Below are 15348 nucleotides of genomic sequence, written 5' to 3' on the forward strand. Positions count from 1 at the left end.
ATATTCAAGTTCAATGTTTCATCCCCTGCATTCTGATGTTCAGTGTATCAAGCCCTACACACTGATGTTCAATGTATCAAGCTCTACACACTGATGTTCAATGTATCAAACCACATACATTCATGTTCAGCGTATCAACCCCTTTACACTGAGTTAAATGTATCAACCCTTACACGCTGGTGCTCAACGTATGAAACCCCACATATTCAAGTTCAATGTTTCAGCCCCTGCATACTGATGTTCAATGTATCAAGCCCAACACACTGATGTTCATTGTATCAAGCCCTACACACTGGTGTTCAATGTATCAAACCCCATACATTCATGTTCAATGTATCAACCCCTACACACTTGTGTTCAATGTCTCAAACCCCCAAAACCGGGGTTTAATGTAAACAATATCAACATATGTATTCTTGATGAATATTTGTTTTCAAAACTTATCGAAAACAAAATTTCTTTGCATCAATGAACCGTCGATAAAGTTTATACTTCGGTTCATATACCATGTTTAACATTCCTACATTCCTAATACTTTTTTATTTCTTGAATCAGACCGCTGGAAATTTCTTTTTTTTTTCTCCATATATTTTCTTACGTTATGTGAATATTGATTTTAATGATATTGTTGGTGAGTTCAAAAACAACATTTGTCTGCGTTTTGGCAGCCATTTTCCCTGACGAATATTCTGGTAGAATATGATTCGAAACAGGAACAAATAAATTATGATGAGTTTCAACAATATCATGAACATCAATTTATATTTCGTCATTGTGGTGTAGTTACTTTAAAATGTTGGCTTTGTACTCGGTGATGCCGGGAAGAAAAGTATTCCAGTGCTATTAAAAATCTTTAGATTCAGAAATGATTTTATTTAGAAAATAGCTTGTATAAAGAGGTTTTGTGTTTAATTATTTCTGAAGGTTTTTTTCTTTCTCGGGGAAAATGTCTTTAGAATTAATTTTTCATTTTTTCATGCTTTACTTTTATCTAGAGCTTATATCTTTCGAAGATTTTATAAGCAGAGTTACATTTTGCAGGTAATTGTTCTGTATCCCATTGAAGAAGAAAGAGTAGACAAGACAGTCGTAAGTTGAGTAAGAAAGAACGTTGCATCAAATGTTGGCGAATCAGAGGTAAACAATTGATATTTGTTAATGTTTTAAACTTTTGACCAAATTTCCTTGTAATACATACAAGGTCGTGGTCACCTTTTGAAAAAGTAGCTACAAAACAATCAGTAAAATTGATTTGAATCTGAAATATAAGTATCATCTATCACAGCGAAGAAAATTAGACTTAACATAGGTGACAAGCTGATGTAATTCAAATAGCTACATAATTTAGACCATCGTGTAATGGTACAAGGGAGGTAATTTATGTTGAAGTCTTCTGTGTTAAAGATTGTTACCCATTCTTGTAGCAACAATAAGTTCTGCATTAAATCAATCATTCCAAGAGTTGCGAGTCCAATAAAATATATGCAAAATAAAATGCTTGGAGTGCTGGATATTTACTCAATCTACAGATAAAATTATCCTCAACGATTTGGTTGTGTTTATCTGTCCGTGTCATTTTGAAACAGCAATACCCATCGACTCATTCACAATTGTACTGTACAGGTAAATTTCATAGAGTCCTATAATTATTATTTTTGTTCCGGGTCAGGTATAACTTAATTCATAGAGTCCTACATTATCATTTTTGTTCCGGGTCAGGTATAACTTAATTTCATAGAGTCCTACATTATCATTTTTGTTCCGGGTCAGGTATAACTTAATTTCATAGAGTCCTACATTATCATTTTTGTTCCGGGTCAGGTATAACTTAATTTCATAGAGTCCTACATTATCATTTTTGTTCCGGGTCAGGTATAACTTAATTTCATAGAGTCCTACATTATCATTTTTGTTCCGGGTCAGGTATAACTTAATTTCATAGAGTCCTACATTATCATTTTTGTTCCGGGTCAGGTATAACTTAATTTCATAGAGTCCTACATTATCATTTTTGTTCCGGGTCAGGTATAACTTAATTTCATAGAGTCCTACATTATCATTTTTGTTCCGGGTCAGGTATAACTTAATTTCATAGAGTCCTATAATTATCATTTTTGTTCCGCGTCAGGTATAACTTAATTTCATAGAGTCCTACATTATCATTTTTGTGCCGGGTCAGGTATAACTTAATTTCATAGAGTCCTACATTATCATTTTTGTTCCGGGTCAGGTATAACTTAATTTCATAGAGTCCTACATTATCATTTTTGTTCCGGGTCAGGTATAACTTAATTTCATAGAGTCCTACATTATCATTTTTGTTCCGCGTCAGGTATAACTTAATTTCATAGAGTCCTACATTATCATTTTTGTTCCGGGTCAGGTATAACTTAATTTCATAGAGTCCTACATTATCATTTTTGTTCCGGGTCAGGTATAACTTAATTTCATAGAGTCCTATAATTATCATTTTTGTTCCGGGTCAGGTATAACTTAATTTCATAGAGTCCTACATTATCATTTTTGTTCCGGGTCAGGTATAACTTAATTTCATAGAGTTCTATAATTAGTATTTTTGTTCCGGGTCAGGTATAACTTAATCTCATAGAGTCCTACATTATCATTTTTGTTCCGGGTCAGGTATAACTTAATTTCATAGAGTCCTACATTATCATTTTTGTTCCGGGTCAGGTATAACTTAATTTCATACAAATGTTTAATTATTTACCTACCACTGAAGTTCATGAAGTTCAAACTTTTTTCCAGACACAGTAGAAAGTTGTATTCAGTTTAATTTCAGCGTGACTTTCAAATGAAGTGGGGATGTTATTATTTGGACTGAGTCGGGTAAGGAATATAATTTTTTGGACTGAGCCGGGTAAGGAATATTATTATATGGACTTAGTCGGGTAAGGAATAATATTATCTGGGACTTGTTCGGGTTATAGGAATGTTATTATCTGGTACTAAGTCAGCTATATGAGTATTATTATTTGGGACTGAGTCGGTTATAGGAATATTACTATCTGGGACGAAGGCGGGTATAGAAATATTAACTGGGACTGAGTCGGGTATAGGAGTATTATTAATGAGCACTAAGTGGGTATGGGTGTGACTTGTGATTTGTGATTTTGATTTTTAACGTAGCTTTAACAATTTTTCAGTCATATCGCTACGATGTCTGCAATGTGGCAGTTTATAGTGATGTCTAGCACTGGGGCATCATGCCGCAGACATGTAGCATGATGTCCCACCCAGTCACATTATCCTGACACCAGGCCGACCAGTCCTAACACTAACCTCTTAATGCTGAACGCCAAGCGAGGCAGCTCTTAGTACCACTTTGTAAGTGTCTGGTATGACTCGGCCGGGGATCGAACCCACGACCTCCCGCATCCGAGGCGGACGCTCTAACCACTAGGCCACCGGAGCGGTTGGGGTATGGGAATATTATTATATGGGAATGAGTCGGGTATAGGAATATTATTAATGAGGACTAAGTCCTGTATGGGAGTATTATTAACTGGGACTGAGTCGGGTATAGGAATATTATTAATGAGGACTAAGTCGGGTATGGGAGTATTATTATCTGGGAATGAGTCGGGTATAGGAGTATTATTAATGAGGACTAAGTCGGGTATGGGAGTATGATTAACTGGGACTGAGTCGGGTATAGGAATATTATTAATGAGGACTAAGTCGGGTATGGGAATATTATTATCTGGGAATGAGTCGGGTATAGGAATATTATTAATGAGGACCAAGTCGGGTATGGGAATATTATTATCTGGGAATGAGTCGTGTATAGGAGTATTATTATGTATGCTATTATCTAGGATTAAGTTGGAACTTGTATATGACTAAATGATGGTGGGTTGGTAAACAACGTAGTCAGTGAGGTGTTAGTATGTACTTGCCTTTGAGTCATGCCCTGATCAGTTCAGTCAGCATTGTTTATACATTTGCACTCAAGATGTGGGTTCGGCTCTTATAATTTCAGTCAGTAACATTCATACATTTGTACACAGCAAGTGCGCTAAAGACAATTTTCACAAATACAGCTTGAAGTAGGGTATCATTCGGAAAGATGAAATTGTGTAACAGCCCTATTTCTGTAAAATATGACTTGTCATGACCTAACGGAAATGAGTGATCACTCTGGCTCCGGAACGACCACTATCGTGAAGTCCTTACAAACAGGTACTCCTTTTGTGATTAATCGATCCACACTATTAAAAGTATACGTTACGGATAGATTTAAATGTACTTTGACGAGGGTTTTTATACTACGCCAAGTAGTCAGTAAGTTGAAGCACCAAGGAGTGTGTCTTGCTTGAAGTATTCCTCTGTGTTGTACAGTCCATATGATTTTAAAATTAGAATAAAGTGATTAAAATTCACGAAAGATAACTCAACACATCATATAAATTATGTCCCTTAAATAACTGATAAGCAGATTTATGCACTGCATTAATTTTAAAACCCACATACACACCTCATACACCCTAACTTCATGCATAAAAATGTTACGTTTAATAGAAACACATATTCTCCCACATCTGTGTCTTTCTATTACCGTTATTTAAAACTAGGATGTCTATAATTACAGGTTGAGGTCTTAATACAGGCGTTTATTAGAGGTTGGGTTACAAAAAGGATTTACATCGATACGTTTATTCATCAACAATATGTCGAGAGTTTATTTAAGAATAGGACAGAAAATATCAGCTAATAATGCGTTATTAAAATGTAATATTGTTATAATTATCGTAGTAATTGTTATGAGTGCCACTATTATTATCATCAATGTTGTCGTCGTTCCTGTCCCACTAATTGTTATTATAAACATCATGGTCATTTTTAATAGTCATCAGAAAGGGATTGCATTCGTTTTAATAATAATAATAATAATAATAATAATAGTAATACTAATAATAATAATAAATATGATGATAATAATAATATTACTGCTACTACTACTAATAACAATACTTATTATTATTATTATTATTATTATTATTATTATTATTATTATCAATAAAAACAACAATAACCATCCTCAGTGTTATCATCATCTTTATCCCTTTTACTTCATCAGGGATAGTCATGTACTGAAGTCAGATCTGTACAAGATGTAAGGCATAAGAATCAATACAATCGTCTCCTCCAAATTATTACTGGCACAATTTCTTTCACAGCTGATTGTGAGTCACTTATCACAGATGTTAAAAGCCTTTTATTTTTTTAATAATGAAAGCTGATGTCCACATTCACAGAAACTGTTATTATTAAAGATGGATGCTTGCTAATGTTCTTTTGATCTTTATTTCTTTTTCAATTGTACAGTGATCTGAATACTTTAGGAAAGGGGGGGGGGATATCTACGGACTGTATGCGTCAAGCATTCCAAATATTTTTGCAGTAAGTCTTGTTTGTTTCTCACACTCTTTCGGTATTATACGTTCACAATCTTATGCAAAAGTCTTTGACAATTAATGTTGCACAAATGTCTTTTTTATGTATTGACCTCTTCTTTTTTGATTTTTCCTTTCCTAAACTGTTAGCGTCCGCTAAATCATAATGCTGAACTTGATCAGAAGAGTTATTAGTTTGAATACGATGTGGTTTTTCCGTTGGGGTTTTATTTGGTAATCATTTTCACAACAAAGTTTGAATATTCATTATTTAAAGCAAACGTTAGACCAACGTTTGCTTCAGGTAAGCAAAAACCGATTAAATCTAGTCTTATCGTGCATACACATTTTTCATATTAGTCATGGACAATCTTGGAAGGTCTTTTAAAGGAACGCCAGGATGCCATTTGATCTCAATATACTAAGTCCAAAAATGTCGAACCTTTCCACAGATTTTAATCCATGATCAAAGTCAAAGGCCTAGAGAGATAAACATCATGTAAATAATATTTTCCAATGAACAAACAAATTTAGAATGTTTCAGTGTCGTTGTTTCATACACCGTTTTGACGGAAATGACAGGATCTGTCTTCAAGTAATTTATTGAAGTCTATTCATGACGTCATACTACAATGTTAGATTCTCAAGTGATTTATACAATATTTGCCAACATTTATTTTCACACTTAACTGCATTCTATGACAGTCAAGTATTTATTATAAGGCAACTGTGTGTATATTTTAGCTTAATATTTCAGTGAGGTTATGTGGATAAAATCAAGTGTTGTTCCAGCATTCCACATTCAACACCACAAGCATCTCGTACCAAAATATACATTACCAGATCTACATTATTCCTATAGGTTGAACAATCAAACCCAGTTCTAGTATGTTCTCTTTCTATTCTTATTCAAAATGTAATTCAATCTCCCACATGTCGGTAGGCTTCTGTACTCTTCCTACACCTCTGGGTTACTTTGGAGACTTTTGCTCGAGACATAAACGTCATTTCAGTTGTAGATTGCTTTGCTTCAGTTTATAGTCCAGTTGAACCACATGAATTTATGCGATAGCGCCCTGCGACACCATAACCCGGATACTGGATATACGTTTACAACTAGAATGTAAATGTTCGAAAATGTAGAAATGATTTCCATAGAAACCTCTTGGAAAATATGCTCTTCCAAGTAAATGTAAACTTGAGCTACAACAAAAATTAAATTAAAAACTAAACAATGTTAAAAGGAATAATCAAAGATAACATATGCAACATTCTTAAAAAGATATGGTTGAATTTTTATATAAACCACATTCCATGCTTGCACCATGGAGACAACATATAGACAAGTTGAATGATTTTCCAATTATATCAATAATTTCGAAGATTTACTTTTTAATACAGGATTGCAATAACATCTAAATAACCTGAAGAATGTCACGTGCCTAAATCATATTTTCACCCGCATGGGAAAGGTATTGATATTTCTTTGTACCTGTTACTTTTTGAAAAAAAGCTTTTGTTGAGTAAAACTCCTTAAGCGCCTGAAGTTAATTAGTTTATTCTAATTGAAATAGTTACGTATAATGTTATCTATTTTAATCTTCAGTTGCACAGAGAAGACAAGCAATGACTGCCGCGTTAATTGGTAAGTTGTTTGGTTGAAATTAACTTATCTAAAAATTTGTATCCATAAGTATTTTATAAATTCAAACTAAAGTTCAGCCTATATATATATGTGTGCATGTGTCTGTTTGTCTGTGTGTGCGTGTAGCAACAACAAGTTCATCAATTAGACCACTGCTACTACTTTCACCACTACAAGCACCACCAAAACACTCTAACGGTCGTAACAGGTCAGTCAGTTAGATAGTTCGTGCAACATATTGTCTACAATTCAAATCGGAAACACAATGATTGACATCCCCTAGTACTATCACCGCAACCATCACCACAATAACTCTTAAAGTTTGTTACACCTGAAGAAGAAAAAGTGCACATAACTATTACCCCCAAAACTCTTCTACTGCTTCTACTACTAATACAACTACTACTGCCAATAGGTTCTGTGCTTCTATTGCTATCTCTAATACTACTATTACTAATATTGCTACCAAAACTAATATTACTACTGCTACCACTGATAATGTGCTTGTTGTTTGATCACTGTTTCCGCTACTACAACCACTAGTATGATCAGTATAAACATATGCTATTACTATTAGTGCAACAAATGCTACTAATATTGTTACTATTTTCAGCTGGAGTAGTTGGCTTGGGTGTTGCTGTATTGGTCCTGATGGTAATAGTCGGCATAATCATGATGTACTATTGCAGGTATCAGAGCTTTATTAATCACCGTTTGAACTCCATCTGTAGTAATTGCATATTTATTGTTATATCTTTTATATTCAATCTAACACTTGAGCAAACAGATGTCCATTGTACTTTATATAGAAGAACTAATATTCCTAAGACAATTTAATGGTTTTTCACGTAGTTGTCTCAGTTATTCCAAATCGCATATTCAAAACCCATGACAGTACCTTGCATCACTAATATCATGTGATCAGTTCTGAGCTAGTGTCACCATCATATATTCTATAGAGTGCTTCTTAAAATGTGACTGTTCAAATTTAACTTACGTCTCTTTACACGAAAAATTTGTTTTCTTGGTTTTAGATGGAGTCGGCTCTGTTCACGCAACCCAGTTTACGTTTCGGCAAACCTTCTCACCTTGAGAAGCAACGAAGAGCCGCCAGTGCAGACATAGATGGATAGACAAACTAGTCACCTGAGACATTATTCATTTCAGGTCCAAATAGCATTAACTGTTCTGCGTGTGTCTGTGTGTGTGTGTGTGATTTGGATTTTGTACGTAGCTTCAACAATTTTTCAGTCACATCAATTGTTCTATATGTAACTGATGTTCAACAAATATCTATCCCAAACGGTCACTGTTGTTATCCCCTGCTCTTCTTGTGAACATTTGAGATTATATCGATCACATAATTTGTGTCTTTAACAAACACTATCCATTTACTTGCTAGCTTAATAATGGACATTATAATTGGTTGATCTGTGTCTGTAACAAACTCGATCCATTTTATTTGCTAGTTTATTAACAAACTGTATATTTAGACTTGATTGTGTCTGTAACAACCTATATCAATATTACTTTCAAGATTGTTAACAAACAATATATTTCGATTGGATTGTGTCTGTAACAAACTCCATCCATATTACTTGCTAGATTGTTAAAAAACAATATATTTTGAGTGATTGTTCTGAATAAATAACATATACAAAATAACTTAATTTTAATTGATTCAATGTTTACTGTGCTTTAAATCTAAATATATAGTGTTTGTTTAACATTTGCATGTTTTTATTCACCACGATAACGTTGATAATCATGTGCCGCACTAAGACCAATCCCTTCACATTGGTGTTCAATGTTTCAAACACTACGCACTGCTGTTGAATGTATCAAACCATACATACTGGTGTTGAACGTATGAAACCCTACACACTGTGTTGAACGTATCAAAACCTACACAATGTATAAAACCCTAGACACTTGTGTTAAATGTATCAAACCCTACACACTGTGTTGAACGTATCAAACCCTACACACTGTGTTGAACGTACCAAACCCTACACACTGGTGTTCAATGTATCAAACCCAACAGACTGGTGTTCAATGTATAAAACCCCACACACTGATGTTAAATGTTTCAACCCTTACACGCTGGTGCTGAACGTATCAACCCCTATACACTGATGTTAGATGTATCAACCCTTACACACTGGTGTTCAATGTATCAAACCCCACATATTCAAGTTCAATATTTCAGCCCCTGCATACTGATGTTCAATGTATAAACCCCTACACACCGATGTTAAATGTATCAAACCCCATACATTAATGTTAAATGTATAATAATAATAATAATAATAATAATAATAATGAGGACATTGTATAGCGCCTAATCTTTAGAAGCTCTAAGCGTTTTACAACATTAGACAACACCTATAAGATAAAAAACATAATCATATTATTACAAAAACAAACAACACGAAATTAGAAAAACATTAAAAAATAAAAAATATGCTGAGAATATTTTAGGTAGGAAAAATTATTAGGTCTTTAAGTTTGTTCTTGCAGTCGAAATTAGTGAGTTTAGAGAGCCCTCTTGAATGTGATCACTGTGTCTTTGTGTCTAAGTTCAGTGGGCAATTCATTCCACGTTGCTAGGCCATGGTATGCAAAAGAACGCTGTCCATATGACTTTTTATGTTTTCATAGTGGGAATAATAAGTATACTATTGTCAGAAGAGGAGCGTAAGTATCTTGCTGGTTTGTACGCTTGGGTGAGGTCAGATAGGTATGTTGGACTGGAGTCTGACAGTGAAATGTAGCAGAGAGAACAAATTTTATGTTTGATTCTGGATCGAATGGATAGCCAGTGTAGGGTACAGAGCAGCGGGGAGGTGTGCTCTGATCGTGGTACTCTAAGTATGATCCGAGCAGCTGTGTTTTGAACTTTTTAAAGTTTCTCGAGTAGATATTGAGATGAACCAGACAGAACTGAGTTACAATAGTCCAGTCTTGAAAGTACTAATGAACACACAAGTGTTTTAGTGGCATCAACTGAAAGATATTTGCGAATTGAGCTGATGCGTCTCAGCTCATAATATGCAGCCTTGCATATGTTCATGACATGTTGGTGCAATGTGAGAGTACTATCCAGAGTAACACCTAGGTTTCGTACTGATTGTGTGAATTTAATGTTGGCGTTGCTGATATTTATTGTTTGAGGTAAAGGATGTGAATGAGAAAGTCTTTGTGTTGTGATCAGAATGGCCTCAGTTTTATCAACATTCATCTGCAGCTTGTTACAAGTCATCCATGATTTCACATCAGAAATTCACTTCTCTACACCTTGGATGGTAGCATCAACTTCAATTGGGTGGCTAGATTTGTATATTTGGGTGTCATCAGCGTACAATTGATGAGACACTGGATGATGATCTATGACACTTGAGAGCGACTGAGTGTACAGAATGAAGAGAACAGGTCCAAGAACAGACCCCTGTGGAACACCACAACATAGATCAACTGGGCTGGAGTGTATTCCATTTGCAGATACAATTTGTGTCCTCTTGACCAAGTAGGACTTGAACTACAGTAAGGCTGTATCATGAATGCCAAATACATGCTGGAGACGGTGAAGTAATATATCATGGTCTATTGTGTCAAATGCTGTAGACAAATCAAAGAGGGTGAGGACTGTAATCTTTCCGCTATCCAACGCAGAGAGAATGTCATTAACTACGTTTAGAAGAGTTGTTTCAGTACTGTGGCAAGGGCGATATGAAGATTGTACATTGCTAAAAAGACTATTTAAATTTAGATGAGATACAAGCTGGGATAGAACAACCTTTTCTGAGATTTTTTAAATGAATGGGAGATTAGAAACTGGGCGGTAGTTCTTTAAATCGTCATGGTCTGGTGTTGGTTTCTTCAGCAGAGGCTTTATAATGGCAGTTTTTAAAAATGATGGAAATTCCCAGAATGAGAAAGAGGTATTAATAACATCAGTTAGTGAAGACAATACTGGATCTATGCACTCAAGCAGCAGTGATGCTCTAATTGGATCAAGTTCACATGACTTCAGTGCACTCTTCATCAGGATTGTAAAAAATCCATAGAGACAGGTTCAAATGCTGCTAATGGTTGCCGCTCAAATTCTGTATCCCAACTGTATGGTGACGACGAGTCAATTGAAATTGTGGTGTCAAGCTTATCTCTAATGGTTTGTACTTTTTCACGGAATAAATTTGCAAACATGCCCGGAAGGTCGACTGGAAAGAAGGTAGATGGAAGTGGTGTTGATTTGTTCCTTGATATTAGCTTGTTAGTAATCTCGAAGACCTCTTTGCATCTGGAACTTTCCATGATCTTAGTAGTGTAGTGGGCTGATTTCGCTGCATGGGCTATATTTGTGACATTCTTCTTAGCGCCGTCATAGATTTGCTTGTGAATAGTGAGTCTGGTGGAAAGCCAAAGCCTCTCAGCTTTATGGCGGTCTCTTTTAGCCGTGCGAAGCTGGTCCCTAACGCTGCTCTACCATGGAGAACACTTTTGAATTGAAACTCTGCACTTGGTAGCTGGGGCATGTTTTTCAAGTAATGAAATCAGACAGTTATCGAGTTGTTTTGCGGTAGGAGATAAGCAAGTTGTTAGGTTAGCTTGGATGTCGTGCATTAGTTTGGTTCTATTTATCATACGGTTTTTTCTCTTAGTAGCAGATATAAGTGGAGGGTGAGGGACTGATACGTCAAGATGGCATATAATGCAGAGGTGATATGATGCAAGGTCATGGGACACCAGGGATGACCGTAGAATGTCATCATCAGGTCTATGAAGAATCCAGTCTAAAATGTGACCATGTTTATGGGTGGGTTGGTTAACTGACTGTTTGAGGTTGAAAACATTAATTGAATCTATGAGTTTTGATGTATGTGAATTTCCGGGACAGTCAAAGTGAAAGTTGAAATCTCCAAGAATAATCAGGTTGCCATCTATCGAATTTCCATAGTCCAGGAGATTCGGAAACTGCTACAAAAAGAGAGAGTCAGTCAGCTTGTTTTTCTACTAGGATGAGGGCGGTATAGGCAGAAAAAATGGACTGACCTTTGCTCCAGTGTGAGTGTGGTTTGGACTAGTTCAAACGATGCGTGGTCGAAATTGAATGTTGTGATGACAGCAATTCCACCTCCGCGATAATTACGGCTCAACGACTTGATGGAGTAACCAGAGGGTGTTAGATCCGCACACTTGGGTTCATCGCCTGATGTTTTTAGCCATGTTTCTGTCACACAAAATATCAACATTTTGGTCGTTGATAAAATTAACTATTTCTGTGCGCTTTTCCGGTGGTCCTACTGACTGGGCATTGAATAATGCAATGCTCAGAGGTATTTCTTGGATAGTTGACACAAAGGTTGACAAATGAATTGGTATTTGAATTAGGTTAACTAAATTAACAGGCGACAATTTTTTAAATGGTTGTGCCAAAATAAGGGAGATAACTGGAATTTTTCTTCCTGTTCTACGCCGGCCAGCTTTGAAACAACGTTTCGTTTCTCGCTTCTGTTTACATTTAGGTAATGATGAATGTAGTCCCAGTTCGTTTAGTCTAGAGCACAATGTAGCGTGGAGAGCCAAGGAGTGAACATTTAAAGCAATTAATGAGGGTCCATAGTAGCATAAACGGGTTGACTGGCGAGTATCACGTGATGGCGGTTTGTTCGAAAACATTGGAGCAAGACAGCTGAGAAAAAGTCTAATTATTCTCGTTTCCAAAACAAGGAGATGAAGAAACACATACGAATTTAACAGCCAATACATAATGAACACAATAACATAGATGAAAACAGGCAACAAGCACAAATATCATGAAAACGGCACTAAAAAACGGAACATTGATGAATATTTGTTTTCAAAACTTATCGAAAACAACATTTCTTTGCATCAATGAACTGTCGATAAATTTTATATTTCGGTTCATATACCATGTTTAACATTCCGAATACTTTTTGTATCTCTTGAATCAGACTGCTTCAAATTTCTTTATTTTTTTCCATTTTTATTTTTTACGTTATATGAATATTGCATTTTAATGACATTGTTGGTGAGTTCAAAAACAGTATTTGTCTGCGTTTTTGACAGCCATTTTTCCTGACGAATATTCTGGTAGAATATGATTCGAAACAGGAACAAAGAAATTATGAAGAGATTCAACAACCTCATGAAAATCAGTAAATACTTCGCCATTGTGGTGTAGTTACTTTAAAATGTCGGCCTTCTTCTCGGTGATGCCGGTAAGAAAAGTATTCCAGTGCGATTAAAAATCAAAAGATTCAGAAAGAATTTTATTTAGAAAATAGCTTGTATAAAAAGGTTTTGTGTTTAATTATTTCTGAAGGTTGTTTTTTCCTCGGGGAAAATGTCTTTAGAATTATTATTTTTATTTTTTCATGCTTTACTTTTAACAAGAGCTTATGTCTTTCGAAGATTTTATAAGCAGAGTTACATTTTGCAGGTAATTGTTCTGTATCCCATTGAAGAAGAAAAAGTAGACAAGACTGTCGTAAGTTCAGTAAGAAAGAAGTTTGCATCAAATGTTGGCGAATCAGAGGTAAACAATTAATATTTATTAATGTTTTAAACTTTTGACCAAATTTCCTTGTAATACATACAAGGTCGTGGTCACCTTTTGAAAAAGTAGCTACAAAACAATCAGTAAAATTGATTTGAATCTGAAATATAAGTATTATCTATCACAGCGAAGAAAATTAGACTTAACATAGGTGACAAGCTGATGTAATTCAAATAGCTACATAATTTAGACCATCGTGTAATGGTACAAGGGAGGTAATTTATGTTGAAGTCTTCTGTGTTAAAGATTGTTACCCATTCTTGTAGCAACAATAAGTTCTGCATTAAATTAATCATTCCAAGAGTTGCGAGTCCAATAAAATATATGCAAAATAAAATGCTTGGAGTGCTGGATATTTACTCAATCTACAGATAAAATTATCCTCAACGATTTGGTAGTGTTTATCTGTCCGTGTCGTTTTGAAACCGCAATATCCATCGACTCATTCACAATTATACTGTTCAGGTACATTTCATAGAATCCTAAATTATCATTTTTGTTCCGGGTCCAGTATAAATTAATTTCATACAAATGTTTAATTATTTACCTGCCACTGAAGTTCATGAAGCCTTTCTCCAGACACAGTGGAAAGTTGTATTCAGTTTGATTTCAGCGTGTCTTTCAAATGAAGGGGGAATGTTATTATTTGGACTGAGTCGGGTAAGGAATATAATTATTTGGACTGAATCGGGTAAGGAATATTATTATATGGACTGAGTCGGGTAAGGAATATTATTATCGGGGACTTATTCGGGTTATAGCAATGTTATTATCTGGTACTAAGTCACCTATATGATTAGTATTATTTGGGACTGAGTCGGTTATAGGAATATTACTATCTGGGACGAAGACGGGTATAGAAATATTAACTGGGACTGAGTCGGGTACATGAGTATTATTAATGAGGACTAAGTCGGGTATGGGAATATTATTATCTGGGACTAAGTCGGGTATAGGAATATTATTAGGTATGCTATTATCTAGGATTAAGTTGGAACTTGTATATGACTAAATGATGGTGGGTTGGTAAACAGCGTAGTCAATGAGGTGTTAGTACGCAATTGCCTTTGAGTCATGCCCTGATCAATTCAGTCAGCATTGTTTATACATTTACACTCAAAATGTGGGTTCGGCTCTTATTATTTCAGTTAGTAATATTTATTCATTTGCACACAGCAAGTGCGCTAAAGACAATTTTCACAAGTACAGATTTAAGTAGAGTATCATTCGGAAAGATAAAATTGTGTAACGGCCCTATTTCTGTAAAATATGCTCTGTCATGACCTAACGTAATTGAGTGATCAGTCTGGCTACGGAATGAACCCTATCGTAAAGCCCTTACAAACATGTACTCCTTTTGTGATTAATCGATCCACAGAGTGTGTCTTGCTTGAAGTATTCCTCTGTGTTGTACAGTCCACATGATTTAGAATTAGAATAAAGCGATTTAAATTCACGAAAGATAACTCAACACATCATATAAATTATGTCCCTTAAATAACTGATAAACAGATTTATGCACTGCATTAATTTTAAAACCCACATACCCACCTCATACACCCTAACTTCATGCATAAAAATGTTACGTTTAATAGAAACACATATTCTTCACATCTGTGTCTTTCTATTACCGTTATTTAAAACTAGGATGTCTATAATTACAGGTTGAAGTATTAATACAGGCGTTTATTAGAGGTTGGGTTACAAAT

The 15348-nt window shown here is 35.2% G+C and overlaps 1 long non-coding RNA gene across 5 annotated transcripts; it reads left to right on the forward strand.

Moving 5' to 3' along the window:
• The first annotated feature begins 1045 nt into the window (after window positions 1–1045).
• LOC149791976 (uncharacterized) lies at window positions 1046–13790 on the forward strand. 5 transcript variants are annotated; one of them, XR_016423243.1, is made up of 4 exons: window positions 1046–1137; window positions 7021–7059; window positions 7673–7748; window positions 13523–13790. It is a non-coding gene; the product is annotated as an uncharacterized LOC149791976 (long non-coding RNA). The 5 variants fall into 5 exon arrangements; XR_016423244.1 differs by lacking the exon at window positions 1046–1137 and adding an exon at window positions 3990–4200; XR_016423240.1 differs by lacking the exons at window positions 1046–1137; window positions 13523–13790 and adding exons at window positions 3990–4200; window positions 8094–8618.
• Window positions 13791–15348: the final 1558 nt, after the last annotated feature.

This window comes from Sinohyriopsis cumingii, chromosome 9, assembly GCF_028554795.1.
Source record: "Sinohyriopsis cumingii isolate HCF-2022 chromosome 9, ASM2855479v2, whole genome shotgun sequence".
NCBI lineage: Eukaryota > Metazoa > Mollusca > Bivalvia > Unionida > Unionidae > Sinohyriopsis > Sinohyriopsis cumingii.